General features: G+C 37.3%; 1 protein-coding gene across 1 annotated transcript in view; it reads left to right on the top strand.

The window, feature by feature from the left end:
• LOC131431170 (uncharacterized) overlaps positions 1-16,878 on the top strand; it is a 31,920-nt gene that overhangs the window by 12,937 nt on the left and 2,105 nt on the right. The gene's annotated exons all lie outside the window — the stretch shown is intronic.

Raw genomic sequence — 16,878 nt, 5'->3', positions numbered from 1 at the left:
GTTGGTGTGAAGGAAGCACCGTTGTCCTTTGGTGTGGTTGTCTCCTTGTCCAGTTTATCACATGGCTTACCGTAATGAACAGCTTTTTGGCAATATTGACATGTGTTTCGCAATATTGACAATATTGACAACGTTTCGAAGGCATCGTTCCACCTGAGTTGAATTAGCCGAGTCTGTATTGAATACTCTCGAGAAGTGTTGTGCGAATAAGTTGCAGGTGCCTCTTAGAGTGTTCGATGTTTCATTTTCAAGGAACATGCTGGAAGGAAGTCCGTTTTCTTTGCGTTTGCCATTAACAAAAGACCAAAATTTCTTCGGATTTCGTTTCAGATTGGATTGAGTTTTTTGTACGTGCTTCGAGTAGAGATAGCGATTGTACGACCGATAATTGTTACTAGCTTGAGCAAAATCCCTCTTTGTTATTGGGTTTCGTCGATTGGAATAGTGCCGAAGTGCAGCTGCTCGTAACCTTTTAAGCTCACGTAGGTTTCTATTGCCCCAAGGTGGCTTTGGGCGAGGGCGGGGTGCGGGAACATGTACTAAGAAAAGGTCCCGCAAAACACAGGAAAATTTGTCTACAGCTGTATCCACGTCAGCAACATTATCCAGGAGAGAATCCCAATCGATAACACACAGTGCATTATTGAGTCCGGAAAAGTCAGTCTTCGAAAAGTTGAACAGCGTATCTTCAGACACATCGTCAAACCGCACAAGCCGAGGACAAGTCAAAGTGACAGAAAGCGGAGGATGATTTGCGTCAACGGCTACTAAAGGCTCAATTGATTCAGTAGTGATGCAGTTCCTTGAATTTTCCTCGTTTACGAAAAGCAGGTCTAGCGTACGGTTGCGCATGTTAGTAACAGTGTTTTTTTGCACCATGTTCAGTAGCGACATTCCATCCAGCAAAGAAACGTTCGGCCTTGTCCAGGTTGATCCAGATGGATCAGGGATAGCAAAACCGGAATAAGTTTCCATCCAAACTAGACCTGGTTGGTTATAGTCCCCAAACAGTAAATGCACTGTGCTAGGATCTATAGATTGAGCGATGTCAAGTGCGGAGTCAATATGACTTTGAATAACTTCAACGTTATCGGCAGAATCGGGGGGAATATATACCACACCTACACATATGTCAGTATTATGGCTGCGAATGTTTACCCAAAGCTGTTCAAGAGCATGATTCAGAACAGATTTACGTTTGGACGAAAGCCGGTTGGAGACAGCAATAAGCACACCACCGCCGCGTTTTTTTTCAGCATTTACTGGATCCCTATCGTTACGGTACACCGTGTACATCGAGCCAAATAATTGAAGTGAATTAATTTCACTATTCAGCCACGTTTCAGTTAACACAATAACATCATATTCCACATCAGAAGCTGCAGTAAACAAATCGTCAATCTTCGTACGTAGCCCTCTAACATTCTGATAATACAATAAGATGTTTGATAAAACTGGCTGAGAGCGCGAACGAGACCGATTTGTGCTGGAATCAGGAAGGTAGTGAATGCTTGAACTGTACAAGGTACTATTGTACTTGCCGGCAGTGGCTGATTGGAAGACCTCATCTCCGCTCTCGCACTCAGGGCCGGGACGGCTGTCGAACGCTGGCTGCAGTGGCACGACTGAGGCGGGGGGGTCAAAGGCTTCCATTATACCAACTTCGGTGCGTCCCAGCGGCCGGTGGATTGATGACACCAAACTGGAACTAAAACACGATTCAGCGCTTGAAATACTGGAAACGAATGGATACTTGCCCAGGCTAGTAGTTTGGAAGCCCCCTTCTCCGCACCTGCTCTCAGGACCGGGACGGCTGTCGATCGCAGGCTGCAGTGGCACGACTGAGGCAGGAGAGTCAGAGGCTTCCATAGTATAATTTACGGCGCGTCCCAGTGTGCTGCATTCAGTCAATGCTGAGATATTCCTGGTGTGGGCGTTACAGACGGACTCGCCAAAGGTTTCCAAAATTTTTGGGTCGATTTTTCCTCAAATTGGCGAAAATATATTCCTTGCGGCCAAGTTGAAGGATCCAAAGCGATAGATTGCAATGCAGGGTCAAGGCCAACTTTGAAAGACACAAAGGTCATGTTGCTAATATCAGAACCTTTGGCAACCAGTTTAACTACCACTGGGTCTTGACTTAGCTCAAGGTTGGCTCGCACCATAGCAGAAATCTCGTCGTTGGTGACATCCGGTCGTATACGAGACAAATACAGCCAAAATTTGTCTGCTGGTTTTTCGCAGATTGGAACACTGACGACGTTCTCTACGATTCTTTTCGATCCAGCTATACACTCAGAAGCGTCCAAATCAGGTCCGCGAGGTCTTTTGGCCGGACGACGATGCTCGATAGAAGGCCAGCGAAGATTTAATTGTGATGGTGTCGGTTTTGATAACGACTTGATTTCTTTTTGTAGACCATTGATAGCTTCCGTAAGTGACACAAGTGGCGAATTTTCGTCTGCCGATTTGGTGATAGATCGGAGATGCGAGTTCTCGAACAATTTGGCACATTCATCACACATCCAAAATAGATTTTTCTGATGCGATGTAAAGTACCCCAGCAGAGCGCGAGAAACACCCGAGCATGCCAAATGGAACATGCATCCACAGTAGCCGCGACAAGCAACGGAATCAATGCCAGTGATAATCTGACTGCATTGTCCACAGGTTTTCTCCATACTCGTAATATATGCAATAAAACGCCTTCAGTTAGGCTTTATACAAAGCACAGTGTGAAACGATATTGTTTGTTATCAAAACAACAACACGACGGCGGCAAACAGACTAACCGTAGGCACAACACAACTGAACTTGATTCACTATGCGATCAGCAGTCAAATGTTAAGAATAACACTCCACACAAGCTCGGGCAGCAAATAGTCACTAACTGATAAAAACTTTAGTTAAGAACTAACGTGTAAACTGTTAAAAAACGCAAATAATACGGACTGCAAAAACACAACAACCTCTGTTTGAACAGTGTTGCCAAAAAAATATACTGGAATGTTGTACTTAATGTTCTCGTGCTCCACATAATGCACATTATTATTGTCTTTTGCGAATTGGATTGCATCCAACTCTCTATAAAACTGGATGTAAACAACATTATTAGTCTTATTGAATTGAAGTAAATGCACACGTTTAATGTCAAGATGCATTTGCTCCTTAAACAAACCTTCAAGTTCTCGTATCGAAGGTCGAATTTTGCACTGCCTGAAGTCAACAATAATTGTATTCTTTCGTACCGGTGGTAGTTGTTTGTTTGGTTCTTTCATTTTCGAGGTCGTCTATTGTTCACTGCACAATACTGTACTTGGTTTCTTTCGTCCCGTTGGTAAAGAGAACAAATTATGTTTCTGCTTTAAATACAACAAGAGATATTCTCGATTAAGTTCTACCCACTCTTGTGCAAGGTAAAATTTGAAAAAAATGCCCCATAGAAAAGTATGTCGTATTTACAACAAAATTATTCTAAAATATACGATTTAAGAAAAACGTATTTTAAATTTGATACCAAAGTGTCGGTATTACATTCTTTTTGTGCAAATTGACCATTCTATGTCAACTGACTTCGCAGCCAATTTTTATCATACATAACCATTGCATAGCAAGTGTCACGATCTTACTGACACTAAGAATCCAGATCAGGGATCGAACATACGGTAACTTGGATGTGAGACCAGCGCCCTATGCTTAAAAACCGCCAACCCGGAGTAAATAATTTTCTCAATATTGAAGCTATGAAAACCCACATTTCACGTAAATTTGGTTAGTGTCTTCTAAAAAATGAAGAAATTACTGCTAAAACAGGTATTTACGGAACTTCTAGCTTTTGATTAAAATATTCATTTAAAAACCAGAATATGAATTGAGAAATTACACATGGTATAACTAGCCTATAAGTTATACAGGTATTTACGGAACTTCTAGCTTTTGATTAAAATATTCATTTAAAAACCAGAATATGAATTAAGAAATTACACATGGTATAACTAGCCTATAAGTTATACAAGTTATTTGGATATGGGATCAGACGACCTTCCGTTTGAACTAATGTTTGTGAAAATCGGTACCTCATCATGTGCACTTTAGCATAAACCGGTATCCAAAACCCTGAATGACCAATTTGAACGTCTCGCTACTGGAGAAATCTTCGAATACGAAAAGAGACAAAACATAGTCAATTTTCAATACGAAAATTCAAAATCGGAAAAAACAGTTCGTGAACAGGGTTTTCATATTCGAAGATTTTTCTGACAAAAACAAAGATTTTTCAATTCTTTTTATTAAACATATAGGGTAACGGCTCCCTATTTCATCTGAGCTTCTATTTCCATCTCATCCCGTCACCTCATTACTTTGAACACGAATAATATTTTACAACCTACCTGAACCAAACTGTGAAATGTTTTAAAATGATTATAAAAGCTATTGTCACTATTTCCTATTGAAAGAAATGGTTTTCAATTTTGCGGTGAACGTTTTTTTCATTTAAAATAAACTTACTTTTCAATTTAGGATACATTTTCGTCTCATGATTTACAGTTCGTCATGTTTCTGAATATCTACTAATCGATTCGCTTCAAAACATGATCACTATTTCGCACAATTACACTACCATTGAATGTTGGATGACTTCATAATTAGTTATGTTCACTTGCCACTTGTTTAATTAACGATTAAAACTTCAAAAATTACCCGACAAGCAATGAAAGTCTTCAAAAATATGAGATAAGAGTTTTTCACTTAGTTCACTTGATTGCGCTTTGTTTTCATCTCATTTGGTTTCGCAAGGTTGCCAAGTTATCTCATAATGTTACAAAACAAAATTTTTTTTCTTCTTCAAATTATCATCAAAAAGTATATTTTTGGTATCCGTGACATTAGTTTAATTATATTATTGATATTAATATTTCAATAAAACTGTTTCGGCTTCGAATATTACCAGAAAGAGCGTGTTAAATACTATTGAAATAACCATTGTGGCAAATCTAGTAGCACTGGTTTCATTCCGCTATACGTCAACATAACGCTGTGAAGTGTTTGTGTTTCATTGGCTGTGCACAGAGATGCCAGATATTTTCATAGAAAATATGATTACTTGTATAGAAAGTCTATATCTGCTCTATCTGTTTTCACTAATAAAATGGTGTTAATCATAATCAAAAATCTGCATAAAAGATTTCTACTTTAACATGTGATTTATCCGTTGATTAATAAACTTTTAAAGAATCACTGCAATCATATACTAATAGATACTCAGAGCGAAAAGTTTATATTTTTACTTCTCACTTTTTATAAACCTGTACAAATCTGTGTTAAATTTAGGAAATCTGTATAAAATCTGTACATTGATTTAAATCAGTATGCAAACGCAAAAATTTATACAATACAGATAAAGCTGTATAAATGGCATCTATGGCCCTGCATTTTGTTTTAAGAAAGGCTAATGCCTAAATAGTAACAGTATTTTTTGGTTTTATTTAAAGTTTACCAAATTAACTTTGCAAAAAAATTTAAAATTTAAAACGAAAGGTAACGGAAACGACCAAAAAATATTTAAAACGTTGAAATGATTTCAAATTGGTTCTAAAAATATCGTGTGTTGTCTCATAGTGCATTAGGCCGTTTTTAAGAAGAATTCTGACATTTTGAACTTGAGAGTGTAACAGTGGAATATGCTGTCGCCATTACTAATTTATAGGATGAATAATTTATTTATTTTTTTTATTATTTCGATTATAGAGGTTTTAACCTAAAGGTCATTTGCCTCTTTGGGCCAGAAAATTTTTCTGACCCTATGTGCGGGGTTGGGAATCGAATCCAGGCAGGCTGCGTGAAAGGCATCGACTTACCCATCACGCTGTACCCGTCCCCTAGGATGAATAAAGGACCAACGATATGATGCATAAAAATCCATTGAGATGAAATTAGGAGCAGAGTAGTGAACACATAATAAGTGTTTTTAGCTGTTTCATCAATATTAGTTAAATTTTCAAGAAATGTGTATCAATTCTCAACTTGGAGCCAGGCAAATGAAGCAGTAATATGAAAAAATTATAATGATGTTAGTGGCTAAATCGGGGTTTTGAGGCGACGTTCTTACAAATGAGATGAAATAAGGAGCCCTTACCCTACTGGAGCAAAAAATGAATTTTACACGACATGTTAATCGTTAGTACTATAAAATAAATATCCGTATGAAAATATGATTGAAAGTCATCACCTATGTAAAACTTAAATTGAATGCATTGATTTTTTTTAATGAAAGTATATTGAAAAACAAAGAACTGTAGTGATGTAACGAAAACTGCGAAAATGTTACCACAGAGACGGGACTCGAACCCGTAGCTAACTCCTAACCGGGGAAATTGTTTTACCAATTAAACTACCATGAAGAGAAACTGTACAGTCTACAGTTACTTTATATTAAGTTTCCTACTCCAAAGATGTGCTGGAAAACAAGTATAAATTTACAAAATATTGTTTTTTCTGTGTATTCTATGCCACATATAAAAAATTATTTCACATTAAAAAAACAGATTTTCAGGATTATTACTTAGAACTGACAGATATTTCGCAAACATTTTCATAGATTTGTATGTACTTTATGCATCACAGATGATTTTTCATTTCGAAATACAGTTTTTAATTTTAGAGCTCTGCTCGTGACATTTGGTTTAGTCTGATTAGCTTTCGCGTAACACTTCTCAAAAAACTATTTCATTTTACGGCATACGGATAGGATGAGGTTGTGGATTCTTGTTCTTCTTTCATCCCTATATGAGAGAGTCGGCTTTCGGCATACATTCTTTCCATATATGACTATGTTGCCCAAGTAAATATTGGTATAGCAATATTTAGGCTTTCATCGAAAGGATAGGTTCTTTCTAAGTCTTGTACTTAGTCCGGTCCCCAGCTCCGTCTAACTTCACCCGCGTAGAGAGGTAATCAGTCGTATTTGTACAGATTTGCGCCTCTTTAAGGTGCAATGCAATGTCATAAAATGCGCGCAAAATTTTATCCGCTTCAGTTAAACGAACCGTCACACAAAGCATAACAAGAAAAACCGACACATAGAAACCAGAACTTTTTTCAGTGATTGAGCGCAGTGGGCTTACCTCTCGTTATGTTGGTTTGTGAAAAAGACTGGACGTAATTGATTTTTGAATCCTTCACAATTTGAATATATGGTAATTCAATCGTTATTGTTAGTGATTACTCTTACACTAGAGCTATGAATCATGAGTAATAATGAATGACTAACATGAGGTTATATGTATATGTATTGACTAACTTGCTAACCATGTATATACCTGAGTTTAGTAGCAAGCATGGATTCTCCTTAAAAAAAACGATTGAAGACAAGAGTATTTTCGATATCTTTGCCAGTAGTTCACCAGGCCACATTGTTTGTATCACAGGTTATATAAAAGTTATATTTTCAAATATTGTACATGAACGATAATACTTGGCTTGTATTCATTTCATTCAGTAGCCTGTCATGGTTGAAGTTTTAGTTTTGCTAAAAAATAAAAAATACGGATAAAATTATTCGTCACGGTTTCGAAGGAATTCTCGAATTTTTCCTGTAACACGGCTCAGTAGGCGGCGCACACCTTCTTCGTCCATCGTTTTAGCTATCTTATTCCACCAAGTCGTCATTTGATTGATGTCTTTGACAACCTTTCCCTTTGCCTTGAGTCTCCTCTTCATGATTGCCTAGTGTTTCTCAATAGGGCGGAACTGGGGGCAGTAGGGTGGGTTAAGTTTTTTTTTTGGGTACACTCTTTTTGGTATAGTGCCGATGTCATTGTCTTATTTGTAACGAAAACTTTCGTTTTTTGCCACAGCTGCAAATGCCCTGCTAAATCGAAAATTTTCTTGCAAATTTCTCGGCAAAAACAAATTTTAATTTGGCTATAGCATCCCCCGAGCCGTTGCCAAGTAAAATTTTGGACCTGGGCTTGCCCGAAGTCAGCCTTGACATAGGTTTCATCGTCCATCAGAAGACACCCGTCGAACTTGGTCAGCATCTGGTCATATAGTTTCCGAGCACGAATTTTGACCACACTATTCTGTTTTATGGTCCGATTTGGCTGTTTGCTAGCTCGATAGGACTTGATTCCTTCCCGGAGTCGAGTTCTCCTCACGGTACTATGGGCAGCACCGAATTTTCTGGAAATCACGGTCCGACAGCTCAGATTTCCTCTTAATCGTCTTCAAAATCTTACCACTCAGTTTCCGGTCGGCAGTTCCACTCCGACGATTGGCTTGAGGCTTCCGAATCGTCGTCAATGTTTCCTTATACCGTTTGATAACGCGCCATACGGTATTTCTGAGCAATTTCAGCTGTTTAGCTAGCCTAGATGCAGACCACAATGGATTTTCCAAATAACTTTGCACAATCTTTTCCCTTCTTTCGGCTTCCATGTTGATTGTTTACAAAGTACAGTCGATTTGCGGAATTTCAAAAATCAAACGTGAAGCTGACGAAATTCCCCAAAACGCGGTCGCCAAGAACTTCCAAATCCGTCCACCAGGAGCGCAAAAGTATGAGTAAAAGTTTGTTCCAATTCTAAATGAAGCAAGCTTTATAAACGAAAATTAACTGGCAATATAGCCTTAGTTGCTGTGCCATCAAATCGGCGTCTCCTCAAGTAAGGTGACGCCAACCAGAATAATAAGAAGAAGAAGAAAGAAGAAGAGACATACAACTTTGAAAAGTTGAAATGTAATGAACATGATATCACGACTTAAAGCACGTTATTTGTTCACATTGTATGTTGGTTTGGTAAATCGTGAAACTTTTCAGAAAAGTATCTGTTTTAACAAGGTTCTGCTTACCTACGCAATCCGAGATGTAGTTTTGGTTGGATTTGGCACTCTGCAATTTTATCGAAATAGCTAATATACAAATTAGGATTTTTGGATTCCGACAAATAGACTTTAACTGTAAGTAAAACAAATTTTTAGATTCTTTTCAACGTTTGGACCATATACGAGGTCTGTTCAAAAAGTTCCCGGAATTTTTTAATTGCGCGCGTCTGGAGAGTCCGGCGGTCAAATTTTTTTTTTTATTGTGTTGGTACATATGTCCCTAATGTATGATGAAATTTTCAGCTGTATTCATTGTTTACATTCTGTCTTGTAGCGGCTGGTGTAGACGTGTTTTTTTGAGCTCGGCGATTTTTGTTAGTTTAAACAATGGAAGAATTGAAGAGTCAAAGAATTTGTATTAAATTTTGCGTGAAAAATGAAATAAAGTGTAACCAAGTGTGCGAAATGTTACAGAGAGCCAACGGTGAGTCTGCTATGAAAAAAACAAGTGTTTACGAGTGGTATAAGCGTTTCCAAGATGGCCGCGAAGACGTTAAAGACGACGAACGCTCCGGTCGACCCAGCACGTCAATAATCGATGAAAATGTAAGAAAAGTGGAAAAAATTATTATGGATGATCGCCGAATCACTATTAGAGAAGTTGCTGATGAAGTTGGCATATCAGTTGGCTCATGCCATCACATTTTTTCAAATGTTTTGGGCATGAAACGAGCGGCAGCAAAATTCGTTCCAAAACTTCGTTGCTTATTCGTGATTTTTTGGCTAAAAACAAGACTTTAATCATGCCCCAACCTCCTTATTCACCAGATATCGCTACGTGTGATTTTTTTCTATTCCCAAAGTTGAAGAGACCCATGAAAGGACAGCGTTTTTCATCGATTGAAGAGATAAAGGCAGAATCGCTGAGAGTGCTACAGTGCATTACGAAAAGTGACTATCAGGGGTGTTTCGAAGACTGGAAAAAACGCTGGCATAAGTGTATTATATCTAGAGGGGATTACTTTGAAGGGGACCATATAGATGTGGACGAATAAATAAATATTTTTTTAAAAAATGAGAATTCAGGGTACTTTTTGAACAGACCTCGTATTTTCAATTTAATTTGTTCTAATAGTAATTGTTGACCTCAGTTCCATGTTAACCTAGCGATGGCGGATGAGCAAACGGTTTGAGTTCTTCCAAAGCAGTGTTCAGCTACCATAATTTTGTCCGTATGATGATGGACTATCAGGAAAAGCGATGCTACCACCGTAACTCTGTTCATGTGCTACGGGTTTATGATGTTCCTGTACACTGACGATGCCACCGTAACTTTGTTCGTGAATTGCTGGAGCCACCGTGGGATGGCCTTTGATGCTTGGGTAGTGAAAAATTTTCTTCAGATCCAGTAAAGGGTGGTGCTTTTCCAAGTATGGTTTCTTGGTAATTTTCTCGTACTTTGGGGTGGTGGTAGTGCTCGTAGTGGTGGTTGTGGTCGTTGTTGTTGGTTTATGCTCGCATGGTGGTTTGTGGTGATATGATGGCTGGTAAGGTTCGTATGAATGGTAGTGGCCGTACTCGTTTTTGGGCACCGGTATTGGTTTGTAGTAATCAGCAAACCGCTTATGTTTGTCATTTCCTGGAAGAATACAATGTTTTTAGCGAAATGAATACAAAGTGTAGAAAACCTACAGTAATTGTTGTTAGAGTAAAGAATTCCAGTTATCATGTGGAGCAATAAATTGCTTACAAATAAAAGTTAGAAAAATACACTCTCAACAGATCGTTCTCTTTCTCAAACCAACTCAAGTAAAATGTCAATAAATTTATATCAACCTTTCTTAGCATTGATGCTCACGTTATTCAACACTAGAATTGCACATAATATCACTATAATCCGGTTACACATCCTAATATCTGATTCGCTTAGCTTCGTCGTAATAATTGTTTGTTGAAATCACTGTTCTACCAGTGAAGCAGTGGCCGATGGTTTAACTTATATAGTTCGAGCCAGGTATCCGACAAAAGTTTATTGTCTACCGATATTTAGAAGCGCACAGGTAGTCCATACATACATCTGTAATGTTAAAAATCGGTAATTTTCATTACCTATCATGTACCTTTCAGAACCAATAGATTTAACGTTCGTTTATACCTGCTTAAATGTGGCACACTGTTTGTGTTCATCTATTGATTTTGGAAGAGATTTTAGAAGAACACATATTTTTTGCTAGAGCCGTACATTGAAACTTTGAATGCAAAAAAAACTGAATAAAGGATATAGTTATGCGGTTTTTGCAAGAAAAGTTTTGTTTGTCTGATCGATGCGATAAAGATGTGTTAACACGACTCCGGTTTTCACTCAAGTTAAATATATACAATGTTTGCATTTAGCTGTTAAAAAAAGAATTATACTATTGTTCCACAAATGAGTTATAGGAGGCCTTACAATTTAATTGTCCAGGAATCACGATTGTTTAAGGAAAATCTGAACTCAAACGATCAACTATCCTTTCCTACATAATGATGCAACAAAGAAATACAAATACAGTGTCGGTTGAAAGCTTCTGTACATTATCCCAGACAATAATATTAAATCAATAAGTAGAATAAGTAGAAAATTCCCTCCTCTCTACCAGAGAAAATATTTCTACACTTCGTCACGGCGGTATAGTCATGGAAAAACTTATGCCAATGACCATCATTATGACTAGAGAATGAAATAATCATTACATTTAAAAAAAACTGCAATTTTTTAATTATTTCGGTTGGTCAACTGTTTTAACTTGGGTATATGAAAAACTAATATTAATCACAAAAAAGTTCTATCTGAACAAATTTCGACTTTTTAGCTGTAAAATTTATAAAGATATGAATATTATTTTGTATGTCGATGTTCTGAAACCCAAAATATCGAAGGCGCGCACGTTTTCAATAAGTACAGTGATCAACTTCACCATAAATATCGAATAGCACTTAGATTTTGAGTAGATATAGTGAATTTAAAGATGATTGAATTCTATATTTCATTTCTGATAATTGGATTCCAATCTTTGGTCGTAAATGTTGAATGGTAAAAACATTAACAATTTGTAACTTGACACAAGCTTATATTTTCTGTTTCATTGTGACTGATGTGTGCGCTGAATAAAATCAAATGTTCGTTACTGAGAAGTTGTTTGGCAACCCTTGGTAAGTCGCACAAGCTCCGCATCTTACGCTTTTCAGGTTACATAGCAGTTATAATACACATTGGAAAGTCTTCTACTTGTTCCGTGAATTTGTGTCATATAAGTTACTGTCATTAAAGTGTAATAACGTGTGCTACTTGGGCAGGATGTTATAAAACAAGCGGAATGTGCGAGTCTCATATATATTGTTGATATAATAATGACTTCACGTGACTTCATGTTTATTCTAATTTAAATGTGTAAATTGAACATGTCAACAAACCACTGATAGCTGTCAAACACACTTTGTTCATCACGGCGTCATTCATGACGCCGTCCTGTAAAATTAGTTTTTACTCGAACATGACATAACCTCACAAAAATGAACAAAATGAACTAACTTGGACAACTATCAGTGGTTTGTTCATGTGTTCATTCTAATTCGAATACGTGTCAATAGATATGTAAACAAACCACTGATAGCTGTCAAAAGATGAACTTGATTCATCGATAGTTTATTCGTGTCGTCATCGTGCAAAACCTAATAGGAAATGGATATTTCTTATGTCCAAAATTAACGGGCAGATCAACTGAACTGCGTTTAAATTTTATCTCACATGAACAAGACATAACCTCACTAGATTTTACACAATTAGGTTTTTTATCGTCACTGCTTTTGACAGTTCAGCAGTACTGTTTGTAAACAGAGATTTTTTTGTTTATCTGTTGACATACGGTCCATATCACCTTAAAAGAGTTTTAAAACATTTGTTTACGTTTGGATACGGTGTATTTTTGAGATTCATTAAATAAAAATGACTAGTTGCAAACTGTAAAGATGATTGTTTAAGATGTGTTCTTCGATTTTTGTTCAAGTTTGTTTATAAACAGTACCGATGAACTGTCAAGGATGAATGCTTCTTCATTTGTGACGTCACGATAAAAAATCTAATGACGACACAATTGAACTAGCAATGAATCAAAGTTCATCTTTGACAGCTATCGGTGGTTTGTTTACCACGGAATGCTGTCGAATGACGAGGAACACTATGTAATTATGGGGAAATTATATGGACATAATGAATAAGAGTGGAGTGATAAATAATGAGCAAGTAAACAAACAGCTGATTGCTATCAAGCGTTTTTTATCAAGCTTATTTAGCTGAATGAACTTCAATTGATATCATCGAAGAATTGTTTACTTATTCTTCTATTTTTATTCCTAGAAGCAAGTTACTAACAAAAAAAGTTACACTAATAGCAAATGACATCCAAAGCCAGATTTGTGATCTTGTTTATTTTTAGTCGAACAAAGTTTATTAATTTTGTTTCTTCTTGTTGCTTGAATGCGTTCTATGCGTTACAAATATTTAGAATACTTTCTTTACAGTGTATATTTTGGTATTTGTTCCACTAGCCATATCGTACAAACTAATCTCAAGCAACTTGATATATCAGCAAATAAGGAACCCTTGAGATCATGAAATTGCTTGAAAATATAGGAGAGAGTACGAACTTGTGAAACATACTTCATTTTAGTTCAATATCTCTGCCAGAAAAAAAAGAAATTTCAAATCCCTAAAATCTTGACATTCACTAAACTAAAAACGAAAATTAAGGCTTTTACTGATTCATACAATATACCAAATATAATGTTGATGATTAACATTACTTAGAAAAGACGAGTGGGTAACGCCTTAGACATAACTGGAGGACGTGAATACGAATAAAACTAACATACTTCTTTCACATTTCCAAATATAGGCAATCGTTCCTATTAGTTGATTATGTGAATCTTGCAACTCCTGCTGCTCCGATCCCAGAATTGTTTACATAAGTACAACTTTATGACGGCAAACATATTCTACCATACAGTTTGCTTTCACATCTCATCCAAATCAGCCGATAAAACAAAACCGCTTACTTTCGGGACGGAAGAAACCAAGTACAGTATTGTGTAGTGAAGAATAGAACGATCTGGAAATGAGTGTACCAAACGAACAAAATCTACCGCCGGTACGAAAGAATACAATTATTGTTGACTTCAGGCAGTGCAAAATTCGACCTTCGATACGAGAACTTGAAGGTTTGTTTAAAGAGCAAATGCAAGGGAAAAAGTGGAAGAACTTTTTCCCCGGTATTCTAAATGGCGTACGTTTGTTACGCATGCGCTTGAAGAGGCATATACCTTCTTATGGTACTTTTGGTCAGGACACAAGAATCCCGTGCAAATCATTTTTTACCTGTGACAATCAGATGGTCACATGTCAATATTGCCAAAAAGCTGTTCACTACAGTAAGCCATGTGATGAACTGGATAAGGATACAACTAGACCAAAGGACAACGGTGCTTTCTTCACACCAACCCCAAGCAACCCCAGTACACCTGTGACAGCCACCAACAACAATGAAGCATCCCTTTCAACAAAATCATCAGTATCCCCTATAGAACAAAGTACACCAGCTGCAGTTAACAACTTACCCTCCAATCAATCAGCAACTGCAACCAATGTACAACAAGGCGCAACTGCAACCAATGTACAACAAGGCGCAACTGCAACCAATGTACAACTAGCAACGAACTTAAGACGGAAATCAACAACAACATCACCGATGCGGCAATGGATGACGAGACGAGCCACGAACAAAGTGCCCCTCAATCCTCGCAGGAGGGAAATGGAAGCTCCTCTCCCTCTAGAAAAAGGTGACAACGAGATCCAATACAAAAAAAAATTATTTAAAAAATCGGCTCAATCGGCCACGTAAAGCATGTACGCAAATAGGCCTGAATAAAAATATCTTTTTAAATTAAAAAATTATTCTGCCATACAACTAAATAACAGGTTTTGCACGATACGTTTTGAGCGATGATTCGTTCAATCCATGCAGTTGAAATTTGGCGCGCTCTATTTTGGTACTAAATTTCACATTAATGCTCGCTCATACCAAACAGTTTAGAAAACTTCTACTTTGAGTTATTTGTTGTTATCTCATACTACTAAAATTTCTATGATAAATTAGTAATTTCCGATTGTATAGAGAAACATTATGTTGTTGCCTTAAATTCAACTAGAGATATTCTCGATAAAGTTCTGTCAATTCTTTTACAGAGTGAATTTTGAAATAGCGCCCCATAGTACGGTAAGACGTATTCAGATCAAAAGTGTCGTTCCATGATTTTGGAATTGAATTTGAGACACCGCGTAAATCAAATAAAAACTCAAGACTTTTAGGCTAGAAAACTTTATAAGGGCTAAACACATGGTTATAGAACAGTTATAGAATGTTGAAAAAAAAAGTGAACAAAGAGTTTTTGTAGGTGGTAGATTGTACGATTGAGCGACTGTCGAATGGAATTATTATAGACTAACGCGACATTGAGGCTACAAAACGGGAAGAGGTACACGGGTAGAAGTACCAAACAAAATACAATTGAACGTATCACGAAACACTGGTATCGAGTGTCTTTTAATGCCTCACTTAAGGTGTTCCCAACGAACTATGTTTTGCAACATAGTAGTGTGTAAAAGACTGAAAGACTTTGCATCCGAAATGAATTTTGTGTATCGAAGGGCTTAAGCCTATGGATAAAAAATAGCATATTCACCTGAGTGAGTTTGAAACAGCACCTTCAAAACACGAACGGCGCGAGAAAATTTTGGAAAACACGTTTTCCGAGTCACGGTCACAGAGCCAGACAGGAGTGGCAGCTATAGAGTGCAAGGCACTTTTTGCCCCTCAAAAAAAAAAACCTGAGTGGCCATGCCCCCACAATATTTCTGCATTTTTATATTCTACATCACTTTTCTTTGGATTTTCGGCCCGGCGAGCCGAATGACCTTAAGATTAAACTCTCTAAAATCTAAACAAAAAAAAAACACTTTTTTCAGTTATCCCCATAATCTTCAAGCTGGAATATGATGAAATGGCGGAAGTAGCCTGATTTTTACATTATCACATTAAGTGAGCGAAAAATCCATGAATTTCTTAATGTCGACCACACAGAAACGAGCAGTCAAGTAAGAATTCACTACTCAGTCCATCATTGAGACAATGCGGGTAGAATTGTGGGCAATGACCGAGATGACACAATATCTGCATTTTCGATCTGTTTCCGTTGATGTATGCGCAATTTACAGCAGTGTCTTACGATCCCTCACATCTAGCAATTGCGCACTTTCTCTACGGTAATCAAATTTGGAAAACCAAATTAGAAAGTTTAAACATAAATTTATGAAAATTCGTTTGAGGAATTTTGCAAATACGCTTTTATAAATTCAATTCGATTTATGATTCCTATATTTAGCGCAGGTAAACTACACCAAAACAAACAATGAGAAATTTTCTTTTCTAAATTTGGGTCACCGGGTTTTTATTCTTGCTCCATACTCAGATGGTTGTGATTAATTTGTGCAATATGACTTGGGGATGAAATATCCTCATTCTCCCCTATCGTACGAACTGAGCACTTGATCAATTAATTAATTCAGGAATGCTTGTTGCTCACAGCTTGTTTCCCAACCCAAGAAAAAAAATTAAATCAAAAGTGATTGAGTAAAAGGCGTAGGTAATTGACAAATATTGCGTTAATCGTTTCCTCTTACGCGTAAGATATTAACTTACTTGGGTACGTTATATGTCACTCTCAAGCCCACCTACGGCTGCCTTTCGTCTAAGACCAGAACAATACGAACGAGAGAAACATTTCATTGCATTTATAGCTTTGTGTGTAAAGCTGCATAATTTCGATGACAGATTTCGCCCTCGAAAGGCATGTGGCCTTCATTCGTCAATATCTAGAACTTCGTGCAAACAAGGGCAAGTAGAAAGGCATTTGGCCGGTCTGTTTCCAACCGGCAAGGTGGGTCCATCGTTGCAGTTCCTA

The sequence above is a fragment of the Malaya genurostris genome, chromosome 2 (assembly GCF_030247185.1).
Source record: "Malaya genurostris strain Urasoe2022 chromosome 2, Malgen_1.1, whole genome shotgun sequence".
Classification (NCBI taxonomy): domain Eukaryota; kingdom Metazoa; phylum Arthropoda; class Insecta; order Diptera; family Culicidae; genus Malaya; species Malaya genurostris.
The sequence above is the reverse complement of the archived record's forward strand: the minus strand, read 5'-3'. Positions and strand labels throughout refer to the sequence as shown.